We start from the raw sequence: 24,655 nt of genomic DNA, 5'->3' as shown, positions 1-24,655 counted from the left end.
GCTATCTTACGATCATGCAAAGCAATATGACAATAAATGCTCAAGTCATGTATATGATGATGATGGAAGTTGCATGTCAATATATCTCAGAATGGCTATGGAAATGCCATAATAGGTAGGTATGGTGGCTGTTTTGAGGAAGATATAAGGGGGTTTATGTGTGACAGAGCATATCATATCACGGGGTTTGGATGCACCGGCGAAGTTTGCACCATCTCTCGAGGTGAGAAAGGTCAATGCACGGTACCGAAGAGGCTAGCAATGATGGAAGGGTGAGAGTGCGTATAATCCATGGACTCAACATTGGTCATAAAGAACTCGCATACTTATTGCAAAAATCTATTAGTCATCGAAACAAAGTACTACGTGCATGCTCCTAGGGGGATAGATTGGTAGGAAAAGACCATCGCTCGTCCCCGACCACCACTCATAAGGAAGACAATCAATAAACACCTCATGCTCCGACTTCGTTACATAACGGTTCACTATACCTGCATGCTACGGGACTTGCAAACCTCAACACAAGTATTTCTCAATTTCACAACTACTCGACTAGCATGACTCTAATATCACCATCTTTATATCGCAAAACTATTGCAAGGAATCAAACATATCATATTCAGCGATCTACAAGTTTTATGTAGGATTTTATGACTAACCATGTGAATGACCAGTTCCTGTCATCTCTCTAAATAGATATAAGTGAAGCAAGAGAGTTTTAATTCTTTCTACAAAAGGTATGCCCACGCTCTAACAAGTATAAGTGAAGCAAAAGAGCATTCTACAAAAGGCGGTTGTCTAAGTAAAGAGAAACAGGCAATCCAAACTTCAAATGATAAAAGTGAAGCACATGAAGCATTCTATAAAGCCATACTCAAAAGATATAAGTGAAGTGCAATGAGCATTCTATAAATCAACCAAGTACTATCTCATACCAGCATGGTGCATAAAGGAAATATAAAAACCTAAATAAAAAGACGCTCCAAGATTGCACATATCGCATGAACGAAACGAATCCGAAAACATACCGATATTTGTTGAAGAAAGAGGGGATGCCTTCCTAGCATCCCCAAGCTTAGACGACTGAGTCTCCTTGAATATTTACTTGGGGTGCCTTGGGCATCCCCAAGCTTGAGCTCTTGCCTCTCTTCCTTCTTCTCACATCGAAACCTTCTCGATCATCGAACACTTCATCCACACAAAACTCCAACAGAAAACTCGGTAAGATTCGTTAGTATAATAAAGCAAATCACTACTCTAAGTACTGCTGCAAACCAATTCTTATTTTGTTTTTGCGTTGTGTCTACTGTAATATATCTTTTCCATGGCTTCATCCACTGATATAAGTTGATAGTTTCATTAAAACAAGCAAACTATGCATCAAAAACAGAATTTGTCTAAAACAAAATAGTCTGTAACAATCTGAACATTCACCATACTTCTGATACTTGAAAAATTCTGCCAAAATTAGGAGAAATAAAACATTTTTACAACCAGACAGTGCAAAAAGAATCAGAACCATTTGACGTTCCAGTAAAAAACAAGTATAGGGGATCTATCGTAGTCCTTTTGGTAAGTAAGAGTGTCGAACCCAACGAGGAGCATAAGGAAATGATAAGCGGTTTTCAGCAAGGTATTCTCTGCAAGTACTGAAATAAATGGTAACAGATAGTTTTGTGATAAGATAATTTGTAAAGAGCAACAAGTAACAAAAGTAAATAAAGTGCAGCAAGGTGGCCCAATCCTTTTTGTAGCAAAGGACAAGCCTGGACAAACTCTTATATAAGGTAAAGCGCTCCGGAGGACACATGGGAATATCGTCAAGCTAGTTTTCATCACGTTCATATGATTCGCGTTGGGTACTTTGATAATTTGATATGTGGGTGGACCGGTGCTTGGGTGCTATTCTTACTTGAACAAGCATCCCACTTATGATTAACCTCTATTGCAAGCATCCGCAACTACAACAAAAGTATTAAGGTAAACCTAACCATAGCATGAAACATATGGATCCAAATCAGCCCCTCATGAAGCAATGCATAAACTAGGGTTTAAGCTTCTGTCACTGTAGCAACCCATCATCTACTTATTACTTCCCAATGCCTTCCTCTAGGCCCAAATAATGGTGAAGTGTTATGTAGTCGACGTTCACATAACACCACTAGAGGCTAGACAACATACATCTCATCAAAATATCGAACGAATACCAAGTTCACATGACTACTAATAGCAAGATTTTTCCCATGTCCTCAGGAACAAACGTAACTACTCACAAAGCATATTCATGTTCATAATCAGAGGGGTATTAATATGCATAAAGGATCTGAACATATGATCTTCGACCATATAAACCAACTAGCTTCAACTACAAGGAGTAATCAACACTACTAGCAACCTACTAGTACCAATCCTGGACTTGGAGACAAGAATTGGATACAAAAGATGAACTAGGGTTTTGAGATGAGATGGTGCTGGTGAAGATGTTGATGGAGATTGCCCTCTCCCGATGAGAGGAGCGTTGGTGATGACAATGGCGATGATTTCCCCCTCCCGGAGGGAAGTGTCCCCGGCAGAACAGCTCTGCCAGAGCCCTAGAATGGTTCTGCCAAGGTTCCGCCTCGTGGCGGCGGAGTTTCGTCCCGAAAGGTTGCTTATGATTTTTTCCTCGACGAAAGACCTCATATAGCAGAAGATGGCCATCGAAAAGCCAACAGGGGGCCCACGAGGTAGGGGGCACGCCTAGGGGGGTAGGGCGCGCCCCCACTCTCGTGGCCAGGTGGGCCCCCCTCTGGTGAACTTCTTCCGCTCAATATTTTTTATTATTTCCAAAAATGGCTTTCGTGGAGTTTCAGGACTTTTGGAGTTGTGCATAATAGGTCTCTCATATTTGCTCCTTTTCCAGCCTAGAATTCCAGCTGCCGGCATTCTCCCTCCTTATGTAAACCTTGTAAAATAAGAGACAATAGGCATAAGTATTGTGACATAATGTGTAATAACAGTCCATAATGCAATAAGTATCGATATAAAAGCATGATGCAAAATGGACATATCAACTCCCCCAAGCATAGACCTCGCTTGTCCTCAAGCGAAAGCCGATAACGATAAATATGTCCCCATGTTTAGAGGTAGAGGTGTCGATAAAAATAAAATGCAGACATGAAGGCATCATGACTATTCTCATAACAGCAACATATCTATATATATATTATCATATGATTTCTTATGATCAAGTAAAAATCTATTCACAATGCAAGGGTACGAATCATAAACTTTATTGAGAACCAACAGACTATAATCCTAGTCATTGAAGCAATTGCAATTTAGCATAACATCAGAAAGAGTCTATGTCAGAGCTTAATAGCAAGTCCACATACTCAACTATCATTTAGTCCTTCATAATTGCTAACACTCACGCGATACTTGTGGTTATGGAGTTTTAATCGGACATAGAGAAAGATAGGCGCTTATAGTTTCGCCTCCCAACCTTTTACCTCAAGGGTAATGTCACCAATAATAACTCATGCTCCCCTACATCCAATTAGATATATTTACCAGAATCTTTCCAACACCCAGTGCTTGCCATAGGATAAAATGTAAAAAGGAAAGGTGAAGATCACCATGACTCTTGCATAAGGTAGAAGATAATAATAAAGATAGGCCTTTCGCAGAGGGAAGCAGAGGTTGCCATGCGCTTTTATGGTTGGATGCACAAAATCTTAATGCGGAAGAACGTCACTTTATATTGCCCCTTGTGATATGAACCTTTATTATGTAGTCCGTCGCTTTTATTTCTTCCACATCACAAGATCATATAAAGCTTATTTCCTCCACACCAATCAATCATACATATTGGGAGAGCAATTTTTATTGCTTTGCACCGATGACACACTAGTAGAAAAGGGGGCAATGGTCCAGGCCGGGTCAGCCCATTAGTCCCGGTTCAGTCTAGAACCGGGACCAATGGGGGCATTGGACCCGGTTCGTGAGCCCAGGGGGGCGGCCGGGCCACGTGGGCCATTGGTCCCGGTTCGTCTGGACCTTTTGGTCCTGGTTGGTGGGACGAACCGGGACCAATGGGCCTGGCTCCTGGCCCACCACCGTTGGTCCCGGTTGGTGGCCTAAACCGGGACCAAAGGCTGCCCTTTAGTCCCGGTTCATGCCATGAACCGGGACCAATGAGGTGCCTATATATACCCTCGCCCGTGAGCAGAGCACTCCAGTGCTCTGTTTTTCTCTGGCTGGCAAGGGGAGGGGTTTGTGGTGCTCTAGCTCACCTCCTATGCACATGAGGTGTTTGATGAAATGCCCGAGCCACACTAGTTAAGCTTTCTCCTCTCGAAGCTCACCTCAAAGCTCCATTTTCCTCGAGATTTGTCTAGATTTAGCGGTCCGTCACGCCCCACCCCCGTCTTCACCGCCGTCGATCACTCGAGCCGATCTCATCACCGACACCACCGTGGTGAGCCTCTTGTTCTTATCTTCTTTCTGAAAGGAAAAATATTCTTACTTATATGTTTAGATAGATACTTGTATCATTTTCTTACTTTTATTATTGCATCTTATATAGTGCGATGGTTTTGGTGTCCGCCCCCGTTGGCCCTCGTCCTGTCTATGATTCGGATGTGGTATATATATTAATATTTATAACTATTGGTTCATTTATTGTTTATGAAAATTATGCGGACCAACGTGACATAGATTTTATTTATCTAGGATGTATGTGAACCGGAAATTCCAACCGACCCTATTGTCGAGAGGTTAAATTTAGTTGAAGAAGAAAACAATTTCTTGAAGGAAAAAATAAAAAAATTGAGGAGGAGAACATGATATTGGAGTTGCATGTTGCGGATGTCGTCGACGATCACAAGATCAAGATGGATGCAATGCGCTTGAAGATTAGAAAGATTAGAAAATATGCCATTCATACCGAGGCTTGGTATCATTATGCCGTTCGATCAATTGTTACCTTGGTTGCGATTATGATCGCCTTTGTTTTCGCATTTAAATGTTTTACATAGTTTCAATGTATGGTTTAATTAATTAGATGCTCTAGAGAGCTATATGTTGTTAGATGAGAACTATGTATGTACTTTGGTTTTAATGTGATGATGAACTTCTATTAATTTGGACACTTAATTATATATAATGCACGCAGATGAACCGGCAATGGATGTACGGTGACAGACACACCTCCGAGTACATTAAGGGCGTGCATGAGTTTCTTGATGCGGCTGAGGCAAACAAGCAGAATGGTTTTATGTTTTGTCCATGCCCTAATTGTGGGAATACGAAGTCTTACTCTGACCGGAAAATCCTTCACACCCACCTGCTTTACAAGGGTTTCATGGCACACTATAATGTTTGGACGAGGCACGGAGAAATAGGGGTTATGATGGAAGACGACGAAGAAGAAGAGTACGATGACAACTATGTGCCCCCTGAATACCGTGATGCTGCAACAGGGGGAGCTGGTGAAGATCAAGAGGAACCAGACGATGTGCCCAATGATGCTGCAATGGGTGAAGCTGCTGAAGATCAAGAGGAACCAGACGATGTGCCCGATGATGATGATCTCCGCCAGGTCATTGTCGATGCAAGGACGCAATGTGAAAGTCAAAAGGAGAAGCCGAAGTTCGATCGCATGTTAGAGGATCACAAAAAAGGGTTGTACCCCAATTGCGAAGATGGCAACACAAAGCTCGGTACCGTACTGGAATTGCTGCAGCGGAAGGCAGAGAATGCTGTGCCTGACAAAGGATTTGAGAAGCTACTGAAAATATTGAAGAACATGCTTCCAAAGGATAACGAATTGCCCGACAGTGCATACGCAACAAAGAAGGTCGTATGCCCTCTAGGATTGGAGGTGGAGAAGATACATGCATGCCCTAATGACTGCATCCTATACCGCGGTGCATACAAGCATCTGAACGCATGCCCGGTATGCGGTGCATTGCGGTATAAGATCAGACGAGATGACCCTGGTGATGTTCACGGCGAGCCCCAAAGGAAGAGGGTTCCTACGAAGGTGATGTTGTATGCTCCTATAATACCATGGTTGAAACGTCTGTTCAGAAATGGAAAGCATGCCAAGTCGATGCGATGGCACAGTGAGGACCGTAAGAAAGACGGGAAGTTGAGAGCACCCGCTGACGGGTCGCAGTGGAGAAAAATCGTGAGAAAGTACTGGGATGAGTTTGCAAAGGACCCAAGGAACGTATGGTTTGCTTTAAGCGCGGATGGCATTAATCCTTTCGGGGAGCAGAGCAGCAATCACAGCACCTGGCCTGTAACTCTATGTATGTATAACCTTCCTCCTTGGATGTGCATGAAGCGGAAGTTCATTATAATGCCAGTTCTCATCCAAGGCCCTAAGCAACCCGGAAACGACATTGATGTGTACCTAAGGCCATTAGTTGAAGAACTTTTACAGCTGTGGAATGGAAACGGTGTACGTACGTGGGATGAGCACAAACAAGAGGAATTTAACATAAAGGCGTTGCTGTTCATGACCATCAACGATTGGCCCGCTCTCAGTAACCTTTTAGGACAGACAAACAAAGGATACCACGCATGCACACACTGTTTAGATGACACTGAAAGTATATACCTGGACAAATGCAGGAAGAATGTGTACCTGGGCCATCATCGATTTCTTCCGACCAACCATCAATGTCGAAAGAAAGGTAAGCATTTCAAAGGCGAGGCAGATCACCGGAAGAAGCCCGCCATGCGTACCGGTGATCACGTACTTGCTATGGTTAATGATTTACACGTAATCTTTGGAAAGGGTACCGGCGCACTAGCTGTTCCGAATGACGCTGAGGGACACGCACCCATGTGGAAGAAGAAATCTATATTTTGGGACCTACCCTACTGGAAAGACCTAGAGGTCTGCTCTTCAATCGACGTGATGCACGTGACGAAGAACCTTTGCGTGAACCTGCTAGGCTTCTTGGGCGTGTATGGAAAGACAAAAGATACACCTGAGGCATGAGAGGACCTGCAACGTTTGCACGAAAAAGACGGCATGCCTCCGAAGCAGTATGAAGGTCCTGCCAGCTACGCTCTTACGAAAGAAGAGAAAGAAATCTTCTTTGAATGCCTGCCCAGTATGAAGGTCCCGACTGGCTTCTCGTCGAATATAAAGGGAATAATAAATATCCCAGAGAAAAAGTTCCAGAACCTAAAGTCTCATGACTGCCACGTGATTATGACGCAACTGCTTCCGGTTGCATTGAGGGGGCTTCTACCGAAAAACGTCCGATTAGCCATTGTGAAGCTATGTGCATTCCTCAATGCAATCTCTCAGAAGGTGATCGATCCAGAAATCATACCAAGGCTAAGGAGTGATGTGGCGCAATGTCTTGTCAGTTTCGAGCTGGTGTTCCCACCATCCTTCTTCAATATCATGACACATGTCCTAGTTCATCTAGTCGACGAGATTGTCATTCTGGGGCCCGTATTTCTATACAATATGTTCCCCTTTGAGAGGTTCATGGGAGTCCTAAAGAAATATGTCTGTAACCGCGCTAGGCCAGAAGGAAGCATCTCCATGGGCCATCAAACAGAGGATGTCATCGGGTTTTGTGTTGACTTCATTCCTGGCCTTAAGAAGATAGGTCTCCCTAAATCGCGGTATGAGGGGAGACTGACTGGAAAAGGCACGCTAGGAGCGGGCTCAAAAATATGCAGGGACGGGCATTCTTGGTCTCAAGCACACTACACAGTTCTACAGAACTCTACCTTGGTGACCCCGTATGTCGATGAACACAAGAACAGTCTGCGCTCCAAACACCCAGAGCAGTGCGACAACTGGATTACATGTGAACACATTAGGACTTTCAGCAGTTGGTTGGAAGCACGTCTCAGAGGTGACAACACTGTTTGTGATGAATTGTACTTGTTGTCCAGGGGACCATCTTTGACGGTATTGATTTACAAAGGATACGAGATAAATGGGAATACATTTTACACGATTGACCAAGATCAAAAGAGCACCAACCAAAACAGCGGTGTCCGCTTTGATGCAACAACTGAGAAGGGAAAGGACACATATTATGGTTACATAGTGGACATATGGGAACTTGACTACGGACAAGATTTTAAGGTCCCTTTGTTTAAGTGCAAATGGGTCAATCTATCAGGAGGCGGGGTACATGTAGACCCATAGTACGGAATGACAACAGTGGATCTGAAAAATCTTGGGTACACTAACGAACCGTTCGTCCTAGCCAGTGATGTGGCACAGGTTATCTATGTGAAGGACATGTCTACCAGACCGAGAAAAAGAAAAGATAAGGAAGCAAATACATCATACGATGAGCCAAAGCGCCACATAGTTCTTTCAGGAAAAAGGGACATCCTGGGAGTGGAGCGAAAGACAGACATGTCTGAAGATTATGAAAGGTTTCATGAAATTCCTCCCTTCAATGTCAAGGCTGACCCAAGCATCCTGATAAACGCTGAAGATTATCCATGGTTACAGCGCATTAAGAAAATGACACAAGCGAAGAAAAAGTGAAGACTTTCTCCCACAACTATTATGATGATACCATGCCAAATTTGTAACAGACGAGTATGCTATGCCAACTTTTTCAGAGTTCATTTGAAAACTATGAATTTAGGTCGAATTTTCTCTATAGGTGCATCTATGTTCATTTTTTAGTAAAGTTAATCACAAACTTGTGATTCACACAAATTTCAAAGAATTCAAATTTTAACTATTCAAATTTGAAAACTAATGGCACTAACAGAAAGTTTATATTTTTTCTAAAACTAATGGCACTAACAGAAAGTTTATAATTTTGCTGACCTAAAAGCAAAAAGAATTAAAAAATAAAGCAAGAAACAAAAGAAAATAAATAATACAGAAAACAAAACAAAAAACTGGAAAAAATAAAAATAGCAACAATAAGTATTTTGTTGTAAGTAGATAGAAAATATAAGTATTTTGTTGTAAGTAGAAACAAAAAAAAACAAAAAAAACAAAAAAGTGCCACCTACTGGGCACCCACGGCCTGAATACGACTAGAAACCCTACCATGGGCCAGGATTCAGGCCCGCGGGAGGCCCAGTAGGCCCACAGGCACACATTGCACAGTTAGGCCCGAAAGCCTACTTTAGAGAGGAGGTCGAGAGGGAAGGCGCACCGCACCTTATAAACAGGTGCGGCTCCCTCTCAACTAGCGAGGTGGGACTAAACATTTGGGCGCGGGGCAGCACAAGGCCTTTGGTCCCGGTTGGTGGCACCAACCGGGACCAAAGGCCGCCGCTTCCCGCCCTTTGGGCTGCTGAAAAGAGGCCTTTGGTCCCGGTTGGTGGCACCAACCGGGACTAAAGGGGGGCATTAGTCCCGGTTTGTGCCACGAACCGGGACTAAAGGCTTTGCTATATAAGCAGCACTTAGCAGTTTCTCCAAAATCCATCCCTTTCTTCTCCGCCCGACGCCCGCTGCTCTGCCTCGTCGCCATCGCCGCCGAGCCGTCAGGCTGCTCCACCTCATCGTCGCCGCCGCCTCCGACGCTGTCAGGCTGGTCCACCTCACCGTCGTCGCCGCCTCCGACGCCGTCAGGCTGCTCAACTTTGCCGTCGCCGCCGCCCTCGACGCCATCTGCCCCGACGCCGGCGCCGCTCCCCGCGCCCCGACGCCGCCCGCCGTGCTCCGCCACCCCTCTGTGAGCACCTGCCTCGCACCCCTGCCTTGCCTCGCTCCCGCGCCCCTGCCCTGCCATGCCCCGCCGGCGCCACCGCTGCCGCCATGCCCCTCTGCCCCGCCGGCGCCACCACTTTTTTTTATTAGTTTAATGTATGTGTATGTATGTGGCTATATGTTTTTGTTCATATGTTGCAATATGTTTTTTTATTTTTATTAGTTTATTTTTTTGTTCATATGTGATGTATGTGTGTATGTGGCTATAATGTATATGTGTATGTGATGTATGTGGCTAGAATTTGCTAAATATATATGTTAAAAATGTTTTTTTGTTCATAGAAAGTTTTTTGTTCATATATAGAAAGTTAAAATTTGAGAAAAGTTTTATATATGCAAAAGTTACAATTTTTGAAAAATAAGGATAGGAAAGAAGAAAATAAGAAGAGGAAAGAAAGAAGAAGAGGAGAGGAAAAGAAGAGGAGAAATAAATAAGAAGAACAAAAAAGAAGAAAAAGAAGAGGAGAAGAAGAAAGGAATAGTGGAGAGGAAGAGAAAATAGAATATTCTATTTTCTCTTCTTCTCCACTATTCTTTTCTTCTTCTCCTCTTTTCTTTCTTCTTTTTTTTCTTCGATCTTCTCCTCTAGCTATTCCTTTCTTCTTCTCCTCTTTTTTCTTCTTCTTCTTCTTCTTCTTAATTTTTATCGGGAACGAGGGTGTCGAGGATCGCCGAGGGGCTGAGGGTCGGGAACTAGGGTAGAGGGTCGAGGGTCATTAAGGGGTCAAGGGTCGAGGTTTCAGGGTCGAGGGTTCGAGGGTTCTATAGGGTCTAGGGATCGAGGGTCGAGGGTTCCAGGGTCGTCTAGGGGTGGAGGGTTCCAGGGTCATCGAGGGTTCGAGGGGTCGAGGATCGCTGAGGGGTCGAGAGAGGTTTCCTAGTGTCAAAGTATTGAAGGAATCCATGGTTCATCATTAGCCGAAAGTAACCGGGGCATGATGGTACGAAGTCCTCCAAAGTTATTCTGAAATGGAGTCCCGGATAGGATAATTTGCCTTTTTGTACGAATTTCAGCAAAGGCCTTCCAAATAATTATATTTGGAAGGTTCTTGCTGAACTTTGTACCAAAAAGAGAATTATCCTATCTGGGACTCCGTTCCAAAATAACTTTGGAGAACTTCGTACCATCATGCACCTGTTACTTTCGCCTAATGATGAAGACATGGTTTTGTTGAATCCTTTGACACTAGGAAACCTCCCGACCCCTCGGCGATCCTCTCGAACATGAGAGGAAGAAGAGGATAAAAAAAGAAGAGGAAGAAGAAAAAAAAGAGGAGAAGAAAGAATAGAGGAGTTCTTCTCCTCTATTCTTTCTTCTCCTCTTCTTTTTCTTCTTCTTCCTCTTTTTTTTATCGGGTATGAGGGTCGTCGAGGGACATAGATGTAGTGTCATCGTGTAACATCCCAAATTTTCAATTTGGAATGTTATACATTACATCATCATGCATATCTTATTTTCTTGCATTTTGGTCGATCCTAGAAATTTCACGCAACTCAAGGACCTTCGAAGAGAGTTGGACATTAAGTTATTTTCATATTTGAGAGTTTTCTCGAATTTGAAAAGAGGATCATTTGATTTATTTATTTCATCTTCAATTATTTTTCCGATATCAAAATATGAGAGAGGGAATAATATGACTTTCCCAAAATATAGGAAAAATGAAGATTTAATAAATAGATCAAATTTCGTTTTCTGGTGTTTGTTTGTTTTTCTTTGGATAGGGAAAAATGCGCGTTTTCGAAAATTGCATTTTAGGTCCGTAGAAAAGTTCATTTTGTTCGACTCATTTTTAGGAGTCGGGGAAAATTTACTTTAGGGTTTTTGGAGCCCGTTTAGTTTTTCTTTTTCTTGTTTTTCTGCGCGCGGAACCAGTTAAAAAAAAATTCCGCAGGCCAGCCGGGCCAAAGGCCCAGCCAGCCGCCGCTCCAGCCCAGCCGCGCGCAGCGCCAGGCGCCAGGCGCCAGGCCAGCCGCCGCCTCTTCCCTGGCCGAATCCTATTAGGATTCTAGGCTAGCCCCTTTTCCTTGTTTCGTTTTTCCTTTTCCTACTCTATTTCTTGTCCCCTACCCCAAGTAATATCTCCCCTCTCCTATATAAATACCCCCATAGACCCCCCCTCTCCTCACACCAAAAACCCAAACCCCCTCTCCTGCCCCAAGCCGCGCCCCTCACCCGCCGCCGCCGCCCCTATAGCGCCGCCGCCGCCTCCCTAGCACGCCGCCGTCGCCACCGTTCGCCCCGCCTCGCCGGAGGTAGCCCCGCGCCTCTCTTTTTCTTCCCCGCGGTTCGGTTCTTTTAAAAGAAACCGTTCCGGTTTTCTTTTCTGGTTTTTCTCTCCGATTCTTCGTTTCGGTTTCTTTTGTGAAACTCTAGATCGGTTTTCTGTTTTCTTTTTCGGTTTCTTTTCCGAAAACCCTAGATCGGTTTTCGTTCTTCTTTCGGACCGTTCGTCTCAACGAACGTGATCACCGATTATTCCCGGTTAACGACGCCCATTCGTTTAACCGTTCGTCTCTTTCTTTTCATCGGATTTATTCCGCGATCGCAATCTCAGATCCGATCTTCGTTCTAGTTTATCTTCTCGCCCGTTTATCGGAATCAGGTGATTCAAGCGCCTGGAGTTTCGTCTCGAAACCGCCGTTCCGTCTAATCAACTTGAACAAGTTTTTGCTATGGTAAAATTTGACCTAGTTTCAACTTGCTAGAACCGAGTTGTTTTCTTCCGTCGTTTGTTCGGTTCGTTCTTTCTTTGCAACCGGAGTTCTTAAGTTGAACTTTCTGGTTCGTTCTCTCATTCGAGTTTTACTTGTGCATTAGATGAGTACTTATTGTGTGGTTACTATTGTTTGCTTACGATAGATTGACCGGAGTGTGACGAGTAGATCTATCAAGAGTTTTAAGTGCGAATCATCTTCATCTACATTGCAGGCAAGTTCACAATTTGATCATACCTTCTCTACAACCCAGTTTTATTGCATTAGATCAATCCTCACACATTGCATGATTAGGATCTAATTAAACTGTGGGATGGGAAGTAGATGAGGTAGTACCTATTACCTGTTTATTATCAAACCTTTGGGAGTTACTTCTACGTTTGCTCATTATGCCATGCTATGCTAGTAGATGTGGATTTGGTGAGTGATATCCATGACAGATGTGAGATTGATAATTAAGGGTTTATCTAAGGTGGCAACCTAACACACATCTGGGTGGATTGAGGCACCTGGGGTTACCAGGACTTGCCTGTTTTTATTGGACCACCACCCAGGCCCAAAGGGATCATGAGATTATTCATACTAGAAACTTCCGTGTGCAGCCACAAGCCATTATGGGCTCTGGCATAGTTTACTAAGTTGTGCGAACTCTTACAGTGGTAGACTAGCAGATGTAGGGGATGTAGTTGTACTGGTCTACCCGATCGTAAGGTGCTAGCGCTTCTGAAAGACTATGTCTCGGTCATCCGTCTTCTCAAACACCCTGTAGTGCGAGAAACCAAACGGAGGCGATCGAGTCTTGTGGGGAAAAGTGTGCAAACCTCTGCAGAGTGTATAAACTAATCATGATTAGCCGTGTCCCTGGTTATGGACATTTTGAGTATCTAGTTCTTGGATTATTCTGTTGATCTCATCACGTTACTTTAAATGAATATTGTTGGGTTTAATGATGTTACTTAATTGGGATTGAGAATGCTGTCAACCATTCTCAATGTTCAACAACCACCATGATAGTAATTAATCTTATTCCTTTGCAGTAGGGAAAAATTGGCTTTACGCAAAAACCTTATAACCATAGAGCTTTTCCACTAGCCATATATGCATGTAGTGATAGCCATTGTTTATCATTTTCTCTATGGTGTGAATTTGCCAGTACATTCAATGTACTGACCCGTTTCAGGCTGCAACGTCTCATGTTGCAGGTTTCTTACGACGAGTAAGTGATACATTAGGGTTACGATTTCTACACTCAACTTTGCCGTTGGTGTTGATGGGAATCCACAACCTTGTTGCTTCCGCTATATGGATTGAGGTAATAGTATTTACGTTACTTTATACATGTGATTTACCTCTGTTATAAATCCTTCGAGTACTGTGTGTGTCAGCATACCAATCCAGGGATGACACTTAAGCACAAAGACTTGATCCATTCGGGTCGGGTCGCTACAAGATGGTATCAGAGCACATGTTGACTGTAGGACGTGACCCTAGAAACTAGCAAGCCCATAGTAAAGATTTCTCTCTACAACTTTCCCTTTCAAAAAGACCTTTTATCTCTCTTCTCTTCTGAGCTTATTCAAAAATTCTCTTTAGTGAGACTATACCCCTTTCCCCTTTTGACCACAGAATATTCGACTGATGAGACCACTCCAAGAAGTACGAGATATCGGACAACTAAGAGTATTTTCCGTGCATCTGAATAATGGAAACTACAATGGTTGAAGGCCGAAGACAAGTAGAATTGGAAGGCTCTGAAGAATTCCCAGATTTGTATGACCTAGGAATGCTACCCTTATGGAACTTGGCAGACTATGGAAGTTGTCAATACCCGAGATCAAGGTGTATCGGAGAAAGACTGAAACAAGGAGCATGAGAACTCGAAGTTTTGTCAAAGAAAACCCTAAGGCAGGGGATATCAATTATGGAAGATAGCTCATAGCAATGACAAGGGCAGAAACACGGTTATCCGTGATGTCATCCCCGCTGATGCTATTGTCACCGTGCTGAGTTAAGGATGCATTTCTTCAGAATGGATTGGATGGAAGAAGGCTGATGGAGCACCTATTAGTACGATGAAGTTTAACCTTAGCCGGTGTATCACCAGGATCTGGAGTAGTACATCAAGAAGTTTAAAGCTACAAGAAGCCATATTTTGACGAGGAAGTATTTCATGAGGAACTCAGGATCCTGAAGATGAGAGTAGCCAAGCTGGAGGAGCTACAACCTCGAGATACCGGAGAATTGTCAAGAACTGAAGGACAGTATGACCATGGCTCATGCCAAGGATGTTGAAACCTAGAAGTTTGGAATGCAATTCCAGAATATTCAAGGATGTCACGAGAGATTTCGCGTCAACATAGTTGATCTGGCAAAAGAACTTGAGAAGACAAGCATGATCGGAAGAAGCCATTGGAGGCATGAACAAGGCTTGAAGAGTTTGGAGATGTTGAAGATTTATTGACCTTTAGAAGACCAAACCCCTGTTATATACCTACGTTAGATGCGACGATTGTGAGCTGTCATTTTTTTGATGTTTTTCGACAGCCACAACAAAAATCTGTCTTTTCAAAACTGTTGTTTGCATTGTGTGCATCCCTCTCTATTTCTCTTATCTCACCCCAAACCCATGGACCCAATATATGATGAATGGAGATGAGCTTGTATTTTCTGGACCGATGAGTCAATTGGAGACGGACCAATGGATTCAGAACATGGAGGATCATATGGAGAACAAGCCTATAGTCGGAAAGGATATGGCCCAGTATGCTCTTCAATGCTTTGAAAGAGGTGCTGCTACTTGGTGGAGGATATACCAAACCATGAATGGATGGCAAGGAGTAACCACTTGGAGAGAATTAAAGTTGACTCTGCAAAGATATCACCTTGTGTCCCAGAAGTTGAAGTCTTATGGAAAGGATATAAGGAAACCTTGTGCATGCAAGATTTGTGGAGAAATAGGCTACACCCATAAAGCAGACAAGGATGAATGCATTAACTGTGAAGGAAGTCACCCAGTTGAAGAATGCCCAACTAGGAAGATTACTTGTTTCTTGTGTGAAGGGACTACCCACTATCCTGCTCAGTGTCACATTTAGCCCATGGTACAACGAACCATCCAGCAGAAGAACGAAGTAATGAAAGGAGCCCTCATGGAAATTTTATAAGAACCCGTGATGAAGGAAGATGTGGAAGACACACCTAAAGAGGACCCGAGTAAACCTTGCACTAAATCTTGCTATTCATGTGGAGAAGAAGGACACATCTCCTAGAATTGTATGAATGGGGATCTAGTAGAATTCCCGACGGAGGAAGTAGCGTATGACCCACAGGAAATAGAAGCTCTGATTGGAATGGAAAAGACCAGGAAGAGAAACCGATTGGAGCCTAGGAGGAACCTGAGTCATATCACCTGTTACAGGTGCAAGGAGTCAGGGCACTACCTCAGTAGTTGCCCAAAAAGGAAACCTCGATACTTGTCAGAAGTAATATGTTTTAGTTGTAATAAAGCAGGGCACTTTGGCAGAGATTGTCCGAAGGAGAAGGAGACTTGTGATAAGTAGTTGAGTTTGTAACAGAAGAAATATAGTCGTAGTAGTGAGAACATTTTCCTTTATATTGAGGTGTTGAGTTGAGGCATGTAATGGAAAAATAGGAGATTGTAATAATTTGAGAATCAATAAAGTTAGCAGTGTTGGTACTGATTTGGATTTTATGAGTTACTCTATGAGGAAAGATGTTGACCATTTTTGAGGATATGAGAAATATGGTCTATAAAATATTGGAGCATTTTAAGGGTGGTAGTACCCTGTAAGAACCGTTGACCCCTGGAAAAGATAAGCATACTCCACTGAGTGGATTTCGGACAAAATGAATATGAGTTTTGTCTCGATATGTGCGATACCCCAAGAGTGTGTGGGAGGAAGTTGGAGACGTCAGTTGTTTGGACCAAATGTGATCAAAGGAGTCGAAAGAGAATGTTAAGTTGATTCGAGATAGACTGAAGGTATCTCAGTCCAGACAGAAGAGTTACGTAGACTCAAGGAGGTAGTCTATAAAATTGGAGACAGAGCATGTCTTCATGTGTTCCCTCTGCGAGGAGTTAAACGAATTGGAGTTAAGGTAAAAGTTAGCCCCGAGATTTGTAGGACCATACCGACTCTTGGAGCGTATGGGAGAAGTGGCCTACAAGTTGGAGTTACCCGAAGGACTGTCAGGAGTTCAAGATGTGTTTCATGTTTCCCAGTTGAAGAAGTGCCATGCAGAGATGGCCAATATTCCCATGTAAGGACGCTTGACCCTGGAAAGGATAATGATGTTCCACGAAGTGAATATGGAATTCATTTTATCTCGATATGAGGGATATTCCACGAGGATGAAGAGATGAATTACTATTGGATATGAAGGAGATATGATGTCAGAAATATGGATCAATGGAAAATTCCATGATGAGTCTGAATAATCATGTCCTAGTTTGGTGCCAATAGAAGGAAGGAAGACAATACAATTGGATGGATTTAAGAATACTAGTGTCAGTGTACTAGAGTAGGGGTACCCTAGTATCCCGAACTTGTGCACAGGCAGTCGCAGCACCCCGCGGCAAGACTTGCTAGGTGACCGCCAAGGTCCTCCGTGGTTCCTTTGGAGCCATTCAAGGACAAAGTATGCAAGCCAAGGAGACGAGACCCCGGCAAGAGGAGCTTGCCGGGAAGGCCAACAAAAGCATCTCAAGACCCCGGCAAGAGGAGCTTGCCGGGAAGGCCAACCAAGGCACTTCAAGGAACTTGCCGCGACGCGCCACGCGTCCCGCCAACGCCCGGTGAGCGACAAGTTCCCGGACGCGACAAGACAACGACCGCGGCAAGGCGCTTGCCGCGGCGAGCCACCACTCTGTGCCCGCGCTCCAGCACATCCACCAACGTGTCGCTCTGGGACCCTTCCAGGCGTACGTGGCAGGAGGCTGTGCAGCCAGCGGTGAGCGGTGGCAAGCGGCGCTGACAAGGTTGCCATTGTGGCGAGCAGTGGCGCCCCTGACGGTCCCTTTTGCACTTTTTTAGGCGACGCAGACGGGCATTTAATGCCCTTGTCCCCTGCCGTCAGGGTTAGGTATGATACACTGTAGCAGGTAGCTGTACCTACCGCAGCACCTTTCCATTTTTACCCTTTGTCTCCGTTGCCACCTGTCGGTGACCCCTTGAGCATATAAAAGGAGGCCCATGCGCAACGTAGAGAGGGGTTGGGAGAAACAGAACACTCACGCTCGGTCTCGTTAGCTGCTGGTGTGTACTGTAGCACTCCACGCTCCCGAGCAAGAACTCAATACAAACCACAAAGCAGGAGTAGGGTTTTACGCATCCGTGCGGCCCGAACCTGGGTAAACTGCTCGTGTGTTTCGCCTCGATCTGCTCTTCGTGCGACCTCCGCCCCCGCCGAACCGAAAGGGACTCGGCCCGCCGGTCCCATAGGTGTTTGTGGATCAGTCCCCCGACATCTTTGGCGCGCCAGGTAGGGGGCGTCGAGGTTGTGTGAACCAGATCCGGCATTCACGCGAGCTAGATCTTCATCATCTTCATCGACATGCCGCCGAAGAAGAAGGCTTCGGAGGCGGCTGCTCCATCCGCCCCGCTTCCACCGGAGAAAACGGCTGATGGGGCGGGCGCCGGTGGAAGAACGGGCGTCGACGAGGGAGCTCACGGTGCTGCCAGGTCCAAGGACAAGGCTGCGCTGCCCATCGGCGGTGTAGCCGGCTCCCACAATGACCGGGCGCACTCCAAGACCTCGGCGTCCGTACATGCACCGCGCCCATCTCAGGAGGCGCGGGACCGGCAGCGTCATGGTACTCACGGTACCATGCGTTTGCTGGACCAAGATCGAGCTGGTGGATCTCGGAATGCTCAAGACCAGCATGCACGCAAGCATGCTGTCATGGGCGAGGCACGGTCGCCTGGACGGGATACTGCTCCTTCTAACATAGTTAGAAGTCCGAGCATATCCCGCTCCTCGCACCGTTCGCCGCCACCACCCGCCAGTGCAGCAGAAGCTTTGGCGCGAGCTCAACTGCTCCTAGACTACCCTCCAACAGCAGACAAGATCAACAACTGGAGGGCCACCATCCAGAGTCTCATCGGCTTCGCCAACGGTGACACTCAACGACACCCGAGCACGTCGCAGCCGCGGCAAGTCAGCCAGGCACGAGCCGGTGGCGACAAGACCGATGGGGGTGCAACCACTGTGCACTCTTCGCCCCGAAGGCCAAGATCGCCGGCTCACCGGATCCACCTCGACAGCGACTCCACCGCGTCATCAGATCCACGAGCTCGTCGCGATCAGCGCCAAGTTCTTCACGAACGACAGCAAGAAGACGCTCGTACTCGCATCGAGCGCCAAAGAGAAGCGCGACGTCAATCAGACCAGCGCGCTGGGCCCTCTGTCAACATGCATGCGCCAGGGGAACCAGGCGACTTGCCGTACGCGGTAGGTTGCCCTGCATTTACTCGTGAGCTGCGGCAAGTCCAGTGGCCCAGCATGAAGAATTTCAAGCCAGACGTACCAGAGAAGTACGACGGCAAGTCGCATCCGTCGGAGTTCCTCATCATCTACACCATCGCAATGCAGGCTGCCAGGGGGCGGGACGACAAGATCCTTGCCAACTACTTCCTGCTGGTGCTCAAGCCCAACGTTAGGTCCTAGCTCATGCACTTGCCGGACAACTCCATATCCTCCTGGGCAGACCTATGCCATCAGTTTGTCGGCGCCTTTACAGGCGGCCACAAACCTCATGGCCAAGACAGTGACCTTCATCTGCTCGCCCAGAAGGAAGGAGAGCCCCTGCGCAAGTACATTCAGAGATTCAACCGTGTACAGCACAACATCCCAGATGTCCACCCTGCCACGGTCATCAGCGCGTTCCATCAGAACGTGCATAACCGCAGGATGCGGGAGGAGATGGCGATGTGCAAGATCAGAGACGTCAGTGAGCTGTATGCCCTGGCCGACAAGTGTGCACGTGCTGAGGAAGGGAGGAAACTCCCCGGAGAGAATGCAGGAGCAGGAGGATCTGACAGCGAGGATGCTGCCCCGACAAAGAAAAACCGGCAGCGGAATAGGAAGAAGAAAGGCAAAGATGTGCTAGTCGTTGAGCAGTCCGGCAAGGAAGGTGGCACCAAGAAAGCCAAAGTTGGTAGCTCCGGCAAGGAGATTGCCGCATGCACCAACTGCCAGGCTGTGGCGGTCGCCGACAAGCAGGACGGCACCGACAAGCAGTACTGCAAGATCCACCGCACCAAGGGCCATGACCTCCAGAGCTGCAAGAAGGTCGAGCAGCTTGTCCAGCAACAAAAGGCTGAGTACGAGCGACGAGACAAGGAGAGAGCCCAAGGAGGCGCTGGAGAATTTGGCAAGAAGCGCGCCGGCCGGGGAGGACGCCGCGGCAAGGCCAAGCAGCGGCAAGGAGACAGACCTCCCCGCGGCCGCGATAAGGATGAAGATGACGACGACGACGAAGACATGGATGATGTCGAGACTAGCGAGCAGGAGTTCCAGAAAGCCATAGAGGTCTTGTGCATTGATGGCGGTGCTTCTCTGCATACTTCACACCGCTAACTCAAGCAGTGGGTGCGGGAAGTCAATGTGGCGGAACCACCTGTCGAGTCACGCAAGCTTCTGAAATGGTCCAGCACGCCTATCATCTTTGACATTGAGGACCACCCTGATCGCACAACTGCGGTCGGGTGCTTGCCGATGTTGGTTTCACCAACTATCCGCAACCTCAAGGTCACTAAGATGCTAGTTGACGGCGGGGCCGGCTTGAACCTGATCTCCTCCGCTGTACTCCAGAAACTCCAGATCCCTGACAGCGAGCTTGAAGAGACCGGCACATTCCAAGGAATCAACCCGGGAAGGAGCAAGCCGAAGGGGAAGGTCACGTTGCCAGTAACATTTGGCAGCGAGCTGAACTTCAGGACTGAGAGGGTTACTTTTGACGTTGCCGATTTTCCATTGCCTTACAATGGGATAATCGGCCGTCCAGCACTCGCCAAGTTCATGGCAGCCTCTCACTACGCATACAACATGCTGAAGATGCCAGGCCCGATAAGCGTCATCTCTTTCCCCAGCGACAAGAAGGATGCTCTTATCTGCGCCGACAAGATCTACCGGGAAGCGGCAGCCGCAACAGATCGCAAGTCACTTGCCGTTGAAGCTCCCGGGGAGAAGAAGACCAAGTCCGGCAAGAGTTCTGATGCCCACTCCGGCAAGCGCACCTCTTCGGAGTGCTGCGCTGCCGTCGAGGACGCACCATTGAGCTCCACCGGCAAGTGTAAGAAGACAATGACAGCTCCGCCAGAGACCAAGAAGGTGTCCGCCAAGGAGGACGGCACTGATGGTATCTTCACCATCAGTGCCACTCTCGACCCTAAATAGGAAAGCGCGCTCATTGCTTTCCTGCGGGCGAATGTCGATGTGTTTGCGTGGCAACCGTCTGACATCCCCGGTGTTCCCAGGAAAGTAATTGAGCACCACCTTGCCGTTTGTCCTCATGCGCGGCCCGTCAAGCAGAAAGTCAGGAAGCAAGCAGTGCAGCGCCAAGAATTCATCGCAGAAGAGATCAAGAAGTTGGAAGCAGCAGGCCTTGTCAGAGGAGTGCTCCATCCTACATGGTTGGCCAATCCTGTAGTCGTGCGCAAGGCAAACGGGAAATGGAGGCTTTGTATCGACTTTACCGATGTTAACAAAGCTTGTCCCAAAGACCCATTTCCTTTGCCGCGCATTGACCAGATTGTTGACTCCACGGCCGGATGTGACTTGCTTTCATTTCTTGACGCATACTCAGGATACCATCAGATCTTCATGGCAGAAGAGGATGAGGAGAAGACCGCATTCATTACTCCATGTGGCACGTACTATTTCATACGGATGCCTTTCGGTTTGAAAAATGCTGGTTCAACATTTGCAAGGGTAGTCCATGTCGCTATTGATCCGCAAATACACCGAAATGTGGAAGCCTACATGGATGACATAGTGGACAAGAGCAAGGACAAGGCAACTCTGATTCAAGATTTAGACGAGACCTTTGCAAATCTGCGCAAGATCAACCTCAAGCTCAACCCCGAGAAGTGTGTGTTTGGAGTCCCCTCCGGCAAGCTTCTCGGGTTCTTCGTGTCTCAACGGGGAATCGAAGCCAATCCCGATAAGATCAAGGCCATTGAGCAGATTGAAGCACCAAAGCGCGTCAAGGATGTACGAAGACTTGCCGGTTGCGTGGCTGCTCTCAGCAGGTTTATCTCTAGGTCTGCTGAGCGCGCCCTGCCGTTTTTCAAAATATTGAAAAAGGCAGGTCCAATGAAATGGACTCCGGAAGCGGAGGCTGCGCTGCAAGACTTGAAGAGATACCTGTCCTCCACTCCAATACTTGTCGCACCTAAGCCACAATAGAAGTTGCTGCTGTATATAGCGGCAACCAATCAAGTGGTTAGTGCTGCGTTAGTAGTAGAGAGGGAGGCAGATGACGAGCCAGCAACCACGGCAGACGCATCCAGCGACAAGCAGGGGGCTTCCCCGGCAAGCTCTGGTCCCGACAAGGATGGATCTGCGCAGACGCGCGAGGAGATACAGAAGAGAATGGTGCAGCGCCCAGTTTACTTTGTCAGTTCCCTTCTGCAGGGGGCTAGGTCAAGGTACTCTGGCGTGCAGAAATTGCTTTTCGGCCTTCTCATGGCCTCGAGAAAGCTGCGCCATTACTTCCAAGCACATGAGATCACAGTTGTCACTCGCTTTCCGCTGAAGAGGATACTACAGAATCAAGAAGCGACAGGCAGGATTGTTGAGTGGGCACTGGAACTGTCAAGCTTTGGCCTCAAGTTTGAGAGTACTTCAACTATCCAAAGCAGAGCATTGGCAGAATTCATAGCAGAATGGACGCCAACAGCAGATGAAGAAATTCCAGAAACGAGCATCCCCGTCAAGGAAGCAAGCTAAGAGTGGCTGATGTACTTTGATGGTGCCTTTTCGCTGCAAGGCGCCGGCACTGGCGTGCTGCTTGTCGCACCCACCGGAGAGCACATCAAGTACGTAGTCCAGATGCACTTTCCCAAGGAGCAAGCAACAAACAATACTGCAGAGTATGAAGGCTTGCTTGCCGGTCTCAGGATCGCGGCAGACCTTGGGATCAAGAAGCTCATTGTCAGGGGTGACTCGCAGCTTGTCGTCCGCCAAGTGAACAAGAGCTATCAGAGTCTGTTGATGGAAGCCTACATCGACGAAGTGAGAAAGCTAGAAGAGTACTTTGACGGCCTACAGATGGAGCATGTTCCAAGAGCTCAGAACACCATTGCCGATGGCCTGTCAAAGTGCACCGCACTTAAGTTACCTGTGGAACCAGGGATCTTTGTGCTCAAGCTGACTCAACCGTCCGTAACGCCATCAACTGGACAGAGCAAGAAGAGGAAGTTGATTTCTGGTGACTATTTTCCGGCAGAGCTTCCCGAAGCCGCTGCCAAGAAGGTCCCCAAGATCAACGCCAAAGGCGCTGAGGAGCAGTCTGCTCCGGCAAGCCCTAGGGTTTGTTCCGTTGAAGCAGAAGCTCCTGACAAGTTTTGCTCAAGCAAGCTTGCCGGGGAACGTCAAGCTCCGGCAGAGCCGCAGGTTCTCGCCGTAGAAGCGGATGTTCCCGCAGCAGCAGATTTGCCTTTAGTCCTTGTTATCGAGCCACAAGCTCCAGCATGGGCGCAGCAGATTGTCCATTTCCTTCAGACAGGAGAACTTCCCGAAGAGCAAGAAGAAGCGGAAAGAGTAGCCCGGCAGTCAAGTATGTACTAGTTTGTCGACAAGACACTATACAGAAGAAGACTCAACGGTGTGAAATTGAAGTGTATTCACCGGGAAGACGGACAAAAGCTGTTGGCAGAGATACATGGAGGCATATGTGGACACCACATTGGCGCAAGAGCACTTGTCGGCAAAGCATTCCGGCAAGGTTTCTTTTGGCCGACAGCCCTCTAGGATGCAACTGCACAAGTAACCAAGTGTGAAGCGTGCCAGTTCCATTCCAAGCAGATACACCAACCAGCTCAAGCTCTCTAGACGATCCCTTTATCCTGGCCATTTTCGATCTGGGGGCTCGACATCCTCGGCCCCTTTCCCCGAGCAATCGGGGGCTTTGAGTACTTGTACGTTGCAATCGACAAGTTCACAAAGTGGCCGGAAGTGGAACCAGTGAGGAAGGTGACAGCACAGTCAGCAGTCAAGTTCTTCAGGTCGATTGTTTGCCGCTTCGGGATCCCTAACAGGATAATCACCGACAACGGTACGCAATTCATGAGCTGCACCTTCATGCAGTACGTCCAAGATCTTGGCGCCAAGGTCTGCTTCGCTTCTGTTGCTCACCCGAGAAGCAACGGTCAAGCGGAGAGGGCAAATACTGAAGTGTTGCGTGGCCTCAAGACCAGAACTTTCGACAGGCTGCACAAGTGCGGAAGAAACTAGATCGAGGAGCTGCCGGTGGTTCTTTGGTCGATCAGGATGACGCCAAATCGAGCCACTGGCCAGACACCTTTCGCTCTAGTATATGGAGCAGAGGCAGTTCTCCCCACGGAACTCGTATACGGGTCACCTCGAGTGCTCGCTTATGATGAGCTTGAGCAAGAGCAGCTGCGACAAGATGACGCGCTACTCCTTGAGGAAGACCATCTTCAGGCTGCTGTGCGAGCTGCTCGCTACCAGCAAGCTTTGCGCTGCTACCATAGCCGCAAAGTTAATGCCAGAAGTCTCGAGGAAGGCGACCTTGTTCTTCGGCGTGTTCAGTCCGCCTAGAATTCCAACAAGTTGACGCCGAAGTGGGAAGGTCCTTACCGGGTGAAACGAGTCACTAGGCCTGGCGCTGTCCGCCTTGAGACCGAAGATGCCATTCCGGTGAGCAACTCCTGGAATATTGAGCATCTTCATAAGTTTTACCTGTAAGGCGCGGTTACCGGAACCTGTTTCGGCAACCACCTTTTGTACAAGTCTTGCCGCTGTTGCATGTAATCCTTTGTACAAAGCCGGTCGCAGACCCCGTGCATAAGTAAAGCTCATGTGCACCGCACATAGTGTCAATTTCATGCTTTCTATTTTTTGCATGTGTTATCTGACACTTTGTGCAACACCTACTCCCCGGTAAGCAATAACGAGCCGTAAGGCTCCATATCTTTATTTTCTCTTCTTTCTTTTTTCTCAAGGAAAGGAAGGTTCCCTCGCCCA

At 47.0% G+C, this 24,655-nt stretch overlaps 1 protein-coding gene across 1 annotated transcript in view; it reads right to left on the bottom strand.

Moving 5' to 3' along the window:
* The window catches only part of LOC119273188 (protein NYNRIN-like), a gene marked incomplete at its 5' end in the record, with an annotated part of 61,372 nt that overhangs the window by 20,296 nt on the left and 16,421 nt on the right, over positions 1–24,655 (bottom strand). The gene's annotated exons all lie outside the window — the stretch shown is intronic.

The sequence above is a fragment of the Triticum dicoccoides genome, chromosome 3A, assembly GCF_002162155.2.
Source record: "Triticum dicoccoides isolate Atlit2015 ecotype Zavitan chromosome 3A, WEW_v2.0, whole genome shotgun sequence".
NCBI lineage: Eukaryota > Viridiplantae > Streptophyta > Magnoliopsida > Poales > Poaceae > Triticum > Triticum dicoccoides.
Note: the sequence above shows the minus strand (reverse complement) of the source record. Positions and strands in the feature narration are given on the sequence as shown.